The 14,822-nt window shown below is 37.6% G+C and overlaps 1 pseudogene across 1 annotated transcript; it reads left to right on the top strand.

The window, feature by feature from the left end:
• Positions 1-5,288: 5,288 nt before the first annotated feature.
• Positions 5,289-7,543, top strand: LOC307109385 (partitioning defective 3 homolog; annotated as a pseudogene). Its single transcript has one exon. The product of its transcript is annotated as a partitioning defective 3 homolog (transcript).
• Positions 7,544-14,822: the final 7,279 nt, after the last annotated feature.

The following is a 14,822-nucleotide window of genomic DNA, read 5'->3' as shown; positions in this document are numbered from 1 at the left end:
GACGCACTCTAAGATCCAAAGGTAGAGAGTGCAGATTGCAACAGATAAAAGTGTGTGTCAATAGGGATGACAAGCAAGGACAGCATAAGCAGAATCGTAGAGTACCTTTGCTGGTATATATGGTATTTCCATTACAAACGTGCCTTTTCAGTTAAAAGTAATAAATCTAATTTTAAACTAAAAAACAAAGTAAGCATAGCCACAATCTTTGCAATTTCTAAGTGATAAAATGTGATAACTTTGGCAAAATATATAAAATGCATTTTATACACAAAGGAAAATGTGGAACTAATATAAATAAATCATGTTTTATAAGTTATTGGAAACTGACTACTTTATATGAATCTACCATATGAGCTATAATTACACCTTATAAACATGAAAAATAACTAAACCAGCAGGAGGGCTTTCTTTCCCTCAATTAAAGAACCATATGTCAGGTAAAAGGAAAATGATCACATCCACCAATGTTGTTTCTGAACCTCTGTTCCTGCTTAGGAACAGTACATAGCTGAACAATACCATCCATCCTATATAATAAAAGCCTAATATGCTAACTGTCTGGTCGTCGTTCAACCAATCAAAGCATAATATGCTAATGATATGCTAAGGCGCTCAACTGCTCGCTATGATGTGCACTGACCACCAGGGGGCAGGCAGTCAACCAGTCACTATGACGTACACTGACCACCAGGGGGCAGACGCTCAAACCAGTAGGTTATCTTGCTGCTGAGGTCTGGCCCATCGGGACTGAGTAAGTTGGGCTGGACACGCCCTAGAGCCCTCCTGCAGTCCTTCCCCAGCTGGACAACCTCCTGCATCCCTCCCTGGCCCCAATCGTGCACTGGTGGGGTCCCTCAGCCTGGCCTGAGCCCTCTCACAATCCGGGACCCCTCGTAGAATGTCGGAGAGCCGGTTTTGGCCTGATCCCACAAGCCAGGCTGAGGGACCCCACTGGTGCAGGAATTCGTGCACCAGGCCTCTAGTTTTACATAATGACTTAGAGTAATCTTTACTTATAATATGAATCAATAGGGCAGTTAAGTAGGCAGACATTCTGTTACTGATTCAATAATATGACAATCTACAGACAGAAATATTCTTAGTGAAAAGTTACATGCAGCCCATGATAAATACCTGGTATACATGCCCCTAATCTCTCATCCCTGTGGAATCTGCAGAAGTTAATTAGCAAATACTGAGCTCCAAGGAAGTCTCAGAATCCTCAGTTTAGTACTTCAGGCAGCAGTCATTATCAATCAAAAAGAGTTATGGCCAATCTAGTTAAAAGTCCAACAATTCAGTTTTCCACTTGAATCTTTCCATTAAGATGCTTGTTGTAGGTAGAGATATTTGATTCTGCTGTTGAATTATTTTGATAATTTTGATATTTATGAGAATAAGGGAATCAGATTCAATGGGGAAATTCCATTGTAATTCTCACATAATATTTTGTTCTTACACCTACTGTACTACAAGTTAAATGGAATAGTAAGAATTCAGTAAGTCACCCAATAATGTTTTTAGTACTCTACATTGAAAAAAAACTTATTAATTTTAAGTTAATTGTTTTTTTATAAAGATATTTTTGTTTTACACTTGCAAAGCCAGAGAGATATAGTTTTCTCATTATATTGAAACTAGTCATTAGTAAATAGTTATCAGGTAAGATCATCTGCTTCCCAAGGCTCTTGACAGTGCAACATCATTTGCAGATAACTCACTACAAAAAGCATAGTTTAACATGAGGTGTCAGCTTATTCTGGCTTTTATTTCACTCAGTTTTTAAGTCCCTTTTCTTTCTCTTTTCATTTGCTCTTATCATAGTATTTGTGCTTGCTTTTTCTTTTATTATCAATAGTTCTAGTTAGAAAAAAAGTTGACAAATATTTCAATGCATTTAATTACTTACTTATATAATAACAAATATGTTAATAAGTAGAAATTTAAGAAAAGAAATATATTTTAAAAGTAAAATCCTACTTGATATAAACTAAACACTTAGGTAACGCTATATAACTTAGGATCTTGATTCCATTTCTTTTTTTTTAATTTAAATTCTTTATTGTTTTTTCCCCATTGACCGCTCTTCAGACGCTCCCACCCCCTGGAATATGCCCTCACCCTCCTCCTGTCTGTGTCCATTGGTTATGCTCATATGCATGCATACAAGTCCTTTGGTTGATCTCTTACCCTACCCCCCACCCCTCGCCTTCCCAATTAGTTGGGATGGTCTGTTCAATGCTTCTGGCTCTATTTTTGTTGATCAGTTTATGTTGTTCATTATATTCCACAAATTAGTGAGATCATGTGATATTTATATTTCTCCAACTAGCTTATTCTGCTTAGCATAGTGCTCTCCAGGTCCATCCATGGTGTTGCAAATGGTAAGAGTTCCTTCTTTTTTAGAGCAGTGTAGTATTCCATTGTGTAGATGTACCACCGTTTTTTAATCCACTCATCTGCTGATGGGCACTTAGGCTGTTTCCAGAGCTTAGCTATGGTGAATTGTGCTGCTATGAACATAGGGGTGCATATATCCTTTCTGAATGATGTTTCTAATTTCCTGAGATATATTCCTAGGAGTGGGATTACTGGATCAAATGGGAGTTCCATTTTTAATTTTTTGAGGAAACTCCATACTGTTCTCCACAGTGACTGCACCAGTTTGCATTCCCACCAGCAGTGCATCAGAGGGTTCCTTTTCTCCGCATCCTCGCCAGTACTTGTAGTTTGTCAATTTGTTGATGATAGTCATTCTGACAGGTGTGAGATAGTACCTCATTGTCATTTTGATTTGTATCTCTCAGTGATTAGTGACTTTGAGCATGCTTTCATATGTCTCTTGGCCTTCTGTATGTCCTCTTTTGAAAAGTATCTATTTAGATCCTTTGCCCATTTTTCGATTGGACTGTTTATCTTCCTTTTGTTAAGTTACATGAGTTCCCTATAAATTTTGGAGATTAAACCCTTATTGGAGATAATATTGGTATACATGTTCTCCCAGGCAGTGGGCTTTCTTGTTTTGTTGATGGTTTCTTTTGCTGTGCAGAAGCTTTTTATTTTGTAGTCCCATTTGTTTATTTTCTCCTTAGTTTCCATTGTTCGAGGAGCTGTATTGATAAAGATTGCTAGGACATATGTCTGATATTTTGCTGCCTATGAATTCTTCTAAGATTTTTATGGTTTTTCTGTCTTACGTTTAAGTCCTTTATCCATTTTGAGTTTATTTTTGTGTATGGTGTAAGTTAGTGGTCTAGTTTCATTTTTTAAAATTTTAATAAAATAATTCGTGGCAATGGAATTTCCATTGCCACGAATTATTTTATTAAATTTTTTAACCATCTTAGTTTTAAGCTTCATAGTTGTGAGTGGATAAAATTGCTTTTTATAACTTTTTGTAACAAGCAACTCTAAATTGCATAATTTTCTATTCCATTATTGGAATTTAGGGTAAGTTAAGTATTAACTTAGCTTTTATAAGTGAGCAAGTCTCAAACTATACAATGAAAGTGTTTATCTTATGCATTTGCTCATTTCTTATTATGACCAGCGCCTTATCTAGTTGGAGTTATGGTAAGGTGCTGAGTGACTGAATAAAGAACTAAATGTATGAATGACAAAATAAATAAAGAATACTTGGTTCTTTGCATAAATAGATGCTATGTATTGAAATAGATATCAGCATTTAATTTAAAGAATGATTAAGTATAGATATTATGCACTGGTTTGTAAAATGTATTATGTGTACTTACTATACGTACTTATAATGAAGTCATACCTCTCATTCTGTGTTGCCAACACAGACACTCGGCATCTTAGAAAATCTTAACTGTTTTAGTAGTGAAATAAATACTACTAATAAAGTTAATTATAAAGAAGTCTAACAAGTGCTAACTGTATTTCCTTGATTTAGAGTCACATGTTCGCCATGTTTAATGTGGTGGGAAACGTTTAAATAAATGGCTTCATGTAATTCTGGAAATAGAGTAGTTGTAGAACCTGTCTCTCACTTATAATACTTCACATGCTCTTCTTTAGCCACCTCTTTATTCTAGGAACATGATGCTGTAGCCAGAGTTATACGTAAACAACACTCACACTCAACATTGAATCATAGTGATGAACGGGCTGCATGTCTTCACCAAAGAGCCGTTTCAGCCCTTAAATTATGAAAAGAGTTGACAGGTGACACATATCTCTGGAAATTTGATACCAAAAAGTTTTCTCAAATTATACACTCTGTGTTATTCATATAGACTCAGTAGAAATATATCATCTGCCACATAATTGTTGTTTTTTCCTAGAAAAAAACATTAACCAGAGAAATGACTCAAAAGCAAAATAAGTGTAGAATAGAAAAACAAGTTCAAAGATTAGAACATATAGTCCAAATATTATGTTTGATGTATTTTAATATCACACTTGTTTCAACTTAAATTTTATTTATATTGCTAAAATGACTTGGTAATCTTTTCCAAACTGATGGCTACATTAGGAGCACAATTAAACCAATGCAGTGGAAATTCACTGCCATTTCATTTAATTTAAATGAAAATGTTATAAAAGGTAAAGCTTAAAAGAGAAGAGATAAAGCAAAGAACTTATATGCATAGCCCATGGACAAGGGCAATAGGGTAGTGAAGACCTGGGGGGAGGGGGTAGAGACTGAGAGGAAGGGGGTAAAGGGGAGGAAATGGGAGATGTCTGAAATACTATCAACAATAAAAACTATATATTTTAGAGAAGATAATACATCAGTCTACAAAAATGTGTTTCATATAGGATATTTACCATGTTAAAATAAAATCACAGCAGTTTAATTAATAAATGTATATATTCATCAAGGAACTGAAAAATCAGTCATTATGTCTCCTGCAAATGGCCTTAGGGACATATTATTTGATTCAATTACTATTGAGTTAATATATGTATTATATTATGCATATGTTAAAATTACCTTTGTCATTACAAAACATCTCATCATCACAAAAGTTCTATTGCTCAGCTCTGGTCTAGAGAATTGAAATAAAATCAGCTTTAAGAACTAGAAGGGAAGCCCGGGTGCCATACGCCGAACAGGTGGCCGGGGCCGCCGGTAGAGGGGAGCCTGGAGGTGAAGTGAGCCAGGCCAAGCATATGAGCCGAGTGGCTCCTTGGCATCGCCTGCCCGCGCCCCCCAGCCAGACGCCCGTCAGTGGCCCTGCCACACCAGCTTCCAGCCCCCGGCCAGGGCTGCTCGGCTGTCATCAGCCAGGGGCGCGGGCAGGCCCGGCAGCGGTGGCGGAATGAAAGTGACCGTGTGTTTCGGAAGAACCTGTGTCGTTGTCGGCCAGTGCGGAGACGGCCACATGCAAGTTCTCAGCCTCATCCAGCAAGCAGTGACCCGCTACCGCAGGCCATCGCCAAGGATCCAAGCTACTGGATGCAGGTGCGTTGACTGGAACATGGAGATGGAGGAAGACTGGATCTTGACAACATCCTCTGTGATGTAGCAGATGATAAAGACAGACTGGTAGCAGTGTTTGACGAACAGGATCCACATCGTGGAGGTGGTGGCACCAGTGCTAGCTCCACAGGCGCCCAGAGTCCAGAGATATTTGGCAGTGAACTTGGCACCAACAATGTTTCAGCCTTCCAGCCTTATCAAGCAACAAGTGAAATTGAGGTCACACCTTCAGTCCTTCGTGCAAATGTGCCTCTTCATGTCCGACAAAGCAGTGACCCAGCTTTAACTGGCCTCTCAACTTCTCTCAGTGATAGTAATATTTCCTCTGAAGAGCCTTCGCGGAAAAACCCCACACGCTGGTCAACAACTGCTGGCTTCCTTAAGCAAAACACTGCTGGTAGCCCTAAAACCTGTGACAGGAAGAAAGATGAAAATTACCGAAGCCTTCCACGAGAAACTAGTCACTGGTCTAACCAATTTCAGAGAGACAATGCTCACTCATCTCTGAGTGCCAGTCACCCCATGTGGACAAATGGCTGGAGAAGCAAGAACAGGGTGAGGATGGGACAGAAGACAACAGGCGTGTTGAACCTGTTGGACATGCGGACAGTGGTTCGGAGAACATACCCAACTTTTCTCTGGATGATAAGGTAAAGCTCTACATGTCCCCAACGATGGAGGGCCTCTGGGAATCCATGTAGTGTCTCTCAGTGCTGGAGGCGGCAGAACCCTGGGGTTATTAGTAAAACGATTGGAGAAAGGTGGTAAAGCTGAACAAGAAAACCTTTTTTCATGAGAATGATTGCATTGTCAGGATTAATGATGGCGACCTTCAAAACAGAAGATTTGAACTAGCACAGCATATGTTTCGCCAGGCCATGCGTACACCCATCATTTGGTTCCATGTGGTTCCTGCAGCAAAGAAAGAGCAGTATGAACAACTCTCCCAAAGTGAGAAAAACAATGACTATTCAGGCCGCTTCAGCCCTGACAGCCAGTGTATTGATAATAGGGGTGTGAAGAGTGCAGGGCTTCAGGCACCGAAGAGAGCACCCAGACTGACCCACCAGGCCAAGCAGATGGACTCGCACCCACAACTACCTCAGCGTACACAGCCCTCTGGAAAGCCACCGGCAGCTCCAGCCCCATCACCACGAAGGGTATTTGGAACAAGTGTGAGCAGTGGTTATAACACCAAAAAGTAGGCAAGAGGCTGAATATCCAGCTTAAGAAAGGTACCGAAGGTTTGGGATTCAGCATCCCTTCCAGAGATGTAACAATAGGTGGCTCAGCTCCCATTTACGTGAAGAACATCCTCCCGGCGGGGGGGGGGGGGGGCTGCCATCCAAGATGGGAGACTGAAGGCAGAAGACCGCCTGGTAGAGGTAAATGGAGTAGATTTAGCAGGCACAACCCAAGAGGAAGTTGGTTCCCTGTTGAGAAGCACCAAGATGGAAGGGACAGTGAGCCTTCTGGTCTTTCGCCAAGAAGATGCCTTCCACCCAAGGGAACTGAGTGCAGAGCCAGGCCAGATCAGATTCCAAAAGAAATGAAAGTAGATGAAGAGGATGTTGTTCTCACACCTGATGGCACCAGGGAATTGTTGACATTTGAAGTTCCACTTAATGATTCAGGATCCGCAGGTCTTGGTGTCAGTGTCAAAGGTAACCGATCAAAAGAGAACCATGCGGATTTGGGAATCTTTGTCAAGTCCATTATTAATGGAGGAGCAGCTTCTAAAGATGGAAGGCTTTGGGTGAATGATCAGCTGATAGCAGTGAATGGAGAATCCCTGTTGGGCAAGACAAACCAAGATGCCATGGAAACCCTCAGAAGGTCCATGTCCACTGAAGGGAACAGTGAGGAATGATCCAGCTCATTGTTGCAAGGCGAATAAGCAAGTGCAGTGAGCTGAAGTCACCTGGGAGCCCCTCGGCACCTGAGCTGCCAATTGAAACTGTGTTGGGTGATAGAGAATGAAGAATTTCCCACTCCCTCTACAGTGAGATTGAGAGGTTTGATGAATCCCCCACAAGAAATGCTGCACTCAGTAGAATAATGGGTGAGTCAGGAACATGGGACTTGCCATACTGAATCAGACCATTGGTCTACCAGTTCCTGTAACCGGTGTCCTGCCTCCAATCCCTGATGCTTCAGAGGAAGGTGAAAAACTAAAATAAAATACAAACCAAAACCCCCCAAAAAATTCACCTAGTAACCTTTGGAAATGCTGTGTATTTGGGTTGAAGATTCCTTAATTTTCATTATAGTCTGTTGCCCTGATTTTGTTAGCTGTGGATTCGTTAGTCTGCTTACTTTTGCATTGTTATTGGCGTTGTCTTCCCTTCCCTCTGCTAGAGGACTTTTAAAACTCTAGATGCTTCCCCCAAGGTAGTAACTTCCCTCCCAGCTCTGTGCTTAGTGATATACTGTGCATGGGGTGACAGACTCTCTACGTTGGATGATAGGCCAATTGATGTTGAATGATTAGACATTTTCTTAAGACAATATTTTTACATGTTATACTGGAATCTAAGGATCCCATATAGTTTTACCCTGAGAAATACATGTACTTAATGTGATTTATTTTTATTTTTGAAAATCTGAGAATTCCTCAGTCTTTGTCAGCCCCTATGTCAATATCATTGGCCCTAAAACAGAAATTTGCTTTAAGTTAGTTCCCCTTAAAGTTAGAAATCCTGCAAAAGATGTTACCTTACAACAAAACAACAAAACAGGGTACCAAATCCTATCTAATAAAGAGGGATTATGCTAATTTACCCTCACCCCATCACAAAGATTGTGGTGCCCACAGCCAATAAGGAGGGAATATGCTAATTGACTGTCCCACCCTCAAAGATGGCGACACCCAGTCCCCTCAGCCCTGCCAGGGCAGCAGGCGTACAGCAAGTCTGGGCCCACCCCCAGGTGGGCCCAGCTGCTCTGCGTGCCTGCCTCCAGAGTCCTCCAGTCCCCTCAAGCGCCCCAGCTGTCCAGGGCCAGCCTGAGGTACAGGCAAGCCTCAGATGGTGGCTGCCCAGTCGCCCAGGTCCGCCCGAGGCTCAGGTAACCAGGGCTGACTGAGGCTTGCGCTGCCGGCAGTGGCAGCAGCAGAGGTGTGATGGGGCATCACCTTCCTCTGATCACCAGGTCACCTCCCACCCCTGAGGGCTCCCGGGCTGTGAGAGGAGGCAGGCCAGGCTGAGGGACCCCCCTCCAGTGCATGAATTTTCATGCACCGGGCCTCTAGTATATTAGAGCACTGAATTTCTATTCATCTCCACCAATACCAATAGAATTTATTGATTTGCATAGTATCTAGGTACATGAAAATTTCTCAGATCTTGCTTAGTAAATGCTTGTCTTCTATGCTTTTAGATTAACTATTAAACACTAGTTGAGGTGATGGTATTTACTTCATGATCAATTATGATTCAATTAGAACTTGGTATTGAAATTCCAGCTGACTACATTAAGAAATGATTTATTTTATGCAATCAGGTGAATTTTCATGTAAAATATTTCTCACATAAGCCTGACTTTAGACCAGAATGAGCTTTGAGACTTCCTGACTCATATCTATGGAAACATATCCTAGGAAAGAAGCTACTAAAAAATATATTTAAAAAGGTAGAATTGTTAGAAATGGAAGGATATCAGATGTCATCAGCCACACTTTCCAAATAACAACTAAAGGAATGAAATCCCAAGATCCCATGGTGATTTTTCTTTTGTTTTTACTTATTTTCTGGGGAATACTGAGATCACACAATTTGTGACATTCATTCTTTATTCCCATAAATTTTTAAGTACTCACATCTTTAAGCAAAAAGCATTAGACAGTCTCTAAAATCTATTCCATTTTGGCAACCACTGTGATCTAAAAATCAAAGAAGTTAATATTTTAAAACAATGTTAGAAATCAAGTAGTCCAACCTCCTTATATTCTGTTCAAGGAATTATAGACCAAAGAAATTAAGTGACAAGTCTGAAGCTGCAACGTTACTCTGCTTCTGAACCAAAATGACCATGTATATTTTTGTGAGTCATGAGTACCACATTACTCAAACCTGTTCCATCTCCTTAGCTTTTGATGGGGTCAGCCATATTTTCGACCAAAGGAAAGATGTCTCCAAATGTCATTCATATTGGCTGACTTTCCACTATTGTGCATTTTAAGAGAGTCATCCTGGACTTTCATCACAAAGAAATCTACAGTGCATAGGATTTCTTTATTTTAAAAGCCTTAAAAATACTTTACACATTGTTAGACCGTCCTAACTAATTAATAATAACAGTACTAGGCATAGCTAATTTAACCAACATATTCATTTCATAAAGTTACAAGCTGACATTTGGGACCATTGAACCTTAAATTTTTTCCAATGTTTTAATCTGAAGAATTTTTCTATCTAAAGTAAAACCGAAATCTGTTGTATCCACTTCAGAATTTAATCTTAGTTAGCTTTTATTTTCACACATTTGTGGTGAGTTTTAAAAAAATAATTATGTTAATATTATTTCATCTTGTTAGAAATTCAATATAGAAAAATGAAACATTAATATTTCATTGTGAGTCAATCACTGGAAAAAATGTTCCTCATTTCATCTGTTTTTAATATCATGTATGGCATTTCCTTCTATGCAAATGTGCCAATGAATAAATGTTTAGTAAACAAAACAAAACAAAACAATAGAACTAGAAGGTATTTTTTCTGAAGTTCTAGTCTTACATATAAATAATTCAAGACCTTCCTCTTAATCTCCTAAATATTTCACTGAGAGGCAGCCAATAAGTAATGTCTCCTGTACCTTTCTGACAGATGTGATTATTTTTCTGTTTCTTTAGGGCATGTCATGCTTTCTGTTCACTGTGGTACTATGTCACCAATTCTCAAGGTTTAATCACTCTTTTACACTCAGATATTTTACTGTGATTGAAAATCTGATTTTTCAACTTGGTTAATGTACAGTAATTACTTTTCATCATTACATGCTGCCAAATAACAGAAACCTGATAAGGTTTACTGATACTTGATGGTCCTCCTATGAGAAAAAAAAAATATAGTATATTCAGTGCTAATTTCCCAATAATTAACATGAAGTTTTCCTGCCAAGGCCTGAAAAATCCTTCTGGTTTTATGAGTTCTCTCTTTCCAAAGACTCCCTCCTTCTAACCTTTTAAAATGAAAAACAATTTCTAGCAAAATAAATAATTAATAAATAATGACCAAAAAGTTCAGTTGTCAATTGAGTATAATTGTTTAAAAGAAACATACATGAGGCTAATCTGATCTATTTATTTATAGCTGATTCACTTTTTCTACCTTGGCATCTGAAAATTCCTCCTTTGATTCTTGAAGTGCAGTAACTTAATCAGTACATACTACTTGATTGTTTCCTGATTTTTCCAGGAAAAAATCAGCCTTTTCATTCTTTAGGTTTATATTTTTCTTATTTCAGAAGTTTTTCTTTTCTATTATATCTTTGAATATTTTTATTCATTCTCCTTTTGGGGATTGTCTCCTCCAAGGACATCAAATACCTGAATGACCTTGGACAAGTGTTTTCACCTGCCAAACTTCCATTTCCTTATTTATAACATGAGGATAATGCTACTTATTTTGCAATGTTGATTATTAAATAAAATAATGTAAGTAAAAAGCTTAACAAAGAATCTGGCAAATAGTAAATGTTCAATAAATGTTAATCTCTCTCCCTCAGGCCCTATCCTTGATATTTGATATTTGATCACCCATGATATTTGATCAGGTTCTTCATCCCCCATTTTTTTTTTTTTATGCCTAAATCCTTAGTCTGTCTTTAGCAAGAATCTTGTAAGGCCAGTTTAGCAAGAATCCCTCTGTCTTCTGGCTCCTCTTAGTAATTTTCCAGCAACTTCCCTCTCTGCTAGTTGGCAATAAATCCCCACTGGTCTTTGTTGTACTTAGAGTTTAGCCCAATCTCTCTTTTCTATTATAATTCCCTTATTACAAAAGTCATGAATAAAGTATTCCTTACCATTTAAACAAGTATCAGAATATTGTTTTCAATAACAGAGTCACAATAGTAAGATAAATAAAACTTAAAAATACATTTTTTAAAAAGCAAATCTATACTTGCTTTCCTATTGTTCCTAAAAGGTACAGTACAAATCCTCTTTGTTGTTTTTTTTCCTAACTCCATCCTACTATGATATTATAATATTTTGATCCCCAATATTCCTTTTGGCCTCATTTACTCCCTCCACCAGTGAATAAGTGCCACATATTTCCCTGGGGAGAGGGAAGATACAACTTAGAACAATGATATCAAATAGGATCCTAAACACATTTTTCAAAAACGTTTACTGTGGTTATTTGTTTTTGAATTCTGAAAACCTAGTTCTGCATATTAAGAGTACATGCCTGGAGGACTCAGACCACAGGATTATATAATAATGAGAGAAGGTTATATGATGACATTTTATTACAAGTCTTTCCAAAGAAAAGAGATTAAAATTATTTTCTGGGATAGCATAGAAATTTGGAGAGGATTTGGAAGACAGAGTAAGAGAGTTTAGATGTGAATGTGAAAGTCTGCTTTCAATTTTGCCTCCTCTCCTAGTCAAAACCCTAGAGAAAGCATAGAAACTCTTGATGATTTGGATAAACAAAAGCAAAGGGGACTTGAGAGCTTTGCAACACTTGGTCTGGAACTCTGGAGACAGAATTGAGACAGAGGGGACCCACACCATCATTAGGCATGGCAGGTCCCCAAAGATTAAGGGCTTCAGGTTAATCCTCTTCCCTTGAGTTTTAGTTACCTTCCACAGGATATTGACAAGGTGTGAAATTACTTACATGCCTGAGAATTAAGAGCATGTATACCTCATGACATGGCTGTGGGGATGTCTGAGAAAGAAGGGGTATCAGCTGGGGAAATGGACAGCCTAAACTGCTGTCCGGATGGAGATGTGTCTACTAGTACTTCTCATGACATCAGTACGGCCAAGGGGCAGCTGAGGTGTGGACATATTCATCAAGAAGGGATCATAAAGTTTTCTACCCACTATTTATGCCAAAAGGACAGATAATGTCTATCAGTAGAAGAGTATTTACAGATCAGACATCCTTCTCTGGAGGATGCTAGGATGGCATAAAAAGCCCTCCTGACCTGGTAACACCTACAAAATACAAAAGCAGAACGGGGAGTACTTATCCAAAGAAGACTGAGATTTAATCCACAGACATTTTATTATCTTAAACTGGCAAAATCAAATTTTCTCCCATCAGCCTGAGAGCTAAGTTCAGTAAGAAATGAAAATTGTAGTGCTCAACATGTAATGATATAATGTGAAATTTTAAACTGGCTACACTACCATGACATTTACTCAAGAAATAAAACTTCATAGTTTCCATTAAGACGCTTATTTAATTATGGGAAAATAATAGTAAATCACTTCAGAAAGTTGTTATGAAGAGTGAATGTTTATAGTACATGCAAAAAACCTAAAAAAGTATTAGCTATTTTATTATAATTACTGATTATATCTAGGATCATGTTGATTTTTGATATAGCAACTTGCTTTATACTATAAGGTACTGCATAGGATAGCATGAGTCAACATAATATTTGGTATCATTTACCCTTTTTGAGAATCTAATGATCATCCCAATAAAAGTGAACAATGAATAAAACATTTTGCATATAATTTCACAGATTCATCTTTTGAGCTCTAAAGGTTGATGGACCCTATGCTGAAAGTACCTGCTCTTCTATACATTTGCAATTATATCTACTGCTAAGGCACTAAACCTTCAAGGAGCTAGATTTTTTTCTCTCACTTTTGATAGAAAATATAAATTCATCCCTTCAAAATATTTTCTTAGAGAATGAGAAAAGACAATAAACAGACATTAACACTGAAATGACACAATGTTGGCATTATCTAGAAAGGATTTTAAAGCAACTGTCATATCAATAATTCATTGAGCAATTATAAGCACTTAAAACCAATAAAAATGAAAGTCTTAATAAAGAAATAAATGATATAAAGAAAAAAATGAACTGTAAACTTTAGAATCAAATAATAACAGATATAAAAATTCAATGGAAAAACTCAATAACAGAATGGAGAGGACAGAGGCAGGAATCAATGAAGTCAAAGATGGAATAATAGAAATTATCCAACATGAACAAAAGAGAAAATATAGTAAGGAAAAAAATATGAACAGAAACTCAGTGACTTCTTGGTATAAAACAGTATAGTTAACTAGTGTCATTGGACTATAGGAAAGAAAGGAGAAAGTGAGTGGGGCTGAAAAATATTCTAAGAAATAATGGCTGAAATTTTTCCAAATTTGGCCAAAGACATAGCCTATAGATTCAAGAAGCTGATCAAATCCAAAATGGGATAAACCTAAGGAAATCTACACCAACATAATCAAAGTTCTGAAAACTGTAGACAAAGAAATAAAAAACTTAAAGAAGAGAGAAATGAAATTTTACCTATAAGAAAAAGCCTACTCAAATGACATATTTGTCATCATAAACCATGGATGCCAGAAGGAAATGTCACATTTTAAAATGCTGAATAAAAAAACAACAACACATATCAGCCCTAAATTCTTTATCTAGCTTTATTCTTCTTCAGGATTTGAAGGGAAAATCAAGACATTCTCAGATGAAGGAAATTTAGGAGAATGTCACACCCTAACGAATAACTAAAAGAAGTTCTTGAATATTCGTGATATTACTTGTTTTACTAAAGGAAGATATAATTATGATTATCCCAAATGTATAAATGAGAACATGGAAGCTTAAAATAATGATAACAGTTTATCAAAGGTTGTCAGTGAACAAGGTTTTTAGTTTATGTCTTCCTTTTTGTCTCTTTCAGTTATACTTCAGTACCCCCACCATTTAAAAAAATCAGTTTTTTAAATCTTTAACTCTTAAATGTAGTTATATCTTTTAATTGCAATATTGTAATAGTAAGTGTAATATCACATTCACAGAGCTAGACTATAAAAATGGGTATAATACATTTAACAAATTGCAGAAACCATATTCTCTAAATATCCTGCCTTAGCTAAAGTTTATAATAACAAGCAGTGAAATCATTTTGAATCTACTGGGGCCAATTTACTGGTGCAATGCACAAGGTCCAGTGCTTCCAGCTATAATTAGAAAATGGCGCCTGCTCTCCATTAGTTTTGGTTACTATAATAATTCCATATGCAACCCATGCCTGCTGACTAGTGAACTAGATCGTGTATCTTCTATAAATTGCTCTTGTTAGTCACTTGTAATTTATTTTATGTTTCCAACAACAGTTTCAAACCAGCAGAGTCAGGAACACATGTTTTTACGCTTAATGAAAAAACAGACT

The sequence above is a fragment of the Cnephaeus nilssonii genome (genome assembly GCF_951640355.1).
Source record: "Cnephaeus nilssonii genome assembly, chromosome: 13".
Taxonomy (NCBI): domain Eukaryota; kingdom Metazoa; phylum Chordata; class Mammalia; order Chiroptera; family Vespertilionidae; genus Cnephaeus; species Cnephaeus nilssonii.
This window is presented reverse-complemented; position numbering and strand designations above follow the sequence as displayed.